The sequence below is a fragment of the Cyphomyrmex costatus genome, unplaced genomic scaffold, assembly GCF_001594065.2.
Source record: "Cyphomyrmex costatus isolate MS0001 unplaced genomic scaffold, Ccosl1.0 scaffold2396, whole genome shotgun sequence".
In the NCBI taxonomy this organism is placed as follows: Eukaryota; Metazoa; Arthropoda; class Insecta; order Hymenoptera; family Formicidae; genus Cyphomyrmex; species Cyphomyrmex costatus.
Genome location: NW_017276473.1, coordinates 24,137 through 24,483, shown reverse-complemented (window position 1 = coordinate 24,483; position 347 = coordinate 24,137).

Sequence of the window (347 nt, the reverse complement as noted above, 5' to 3'; positions counted from 1 at the left end):
GGACAAAAGAGGTCTATAGACGTCCTATGCTCCACATAAGGAGATAAAAGGTGTCGTTAATTTGTGTCTATTCATAAAAACATGTCTTATTTTTAACCTACCAAATCCACAAAGCGATAAAAATATATAAGGAAATATAACATAATATATTAGTTCTTTTCCATCGACCACCACTTATGTAACTTCAATACGTTCTGTAGAGCGCAACATTTAACGTGTTTACCGCAACGCATGGTACCACTATCGTCTAAATTCTCAAGCGGTTCTACACCATCGATCGTTTCGATGATAATCTCGTCGTTGTTCAATATATCGACGAGCCACTCACGCTTTTCGAAACCTTTCAC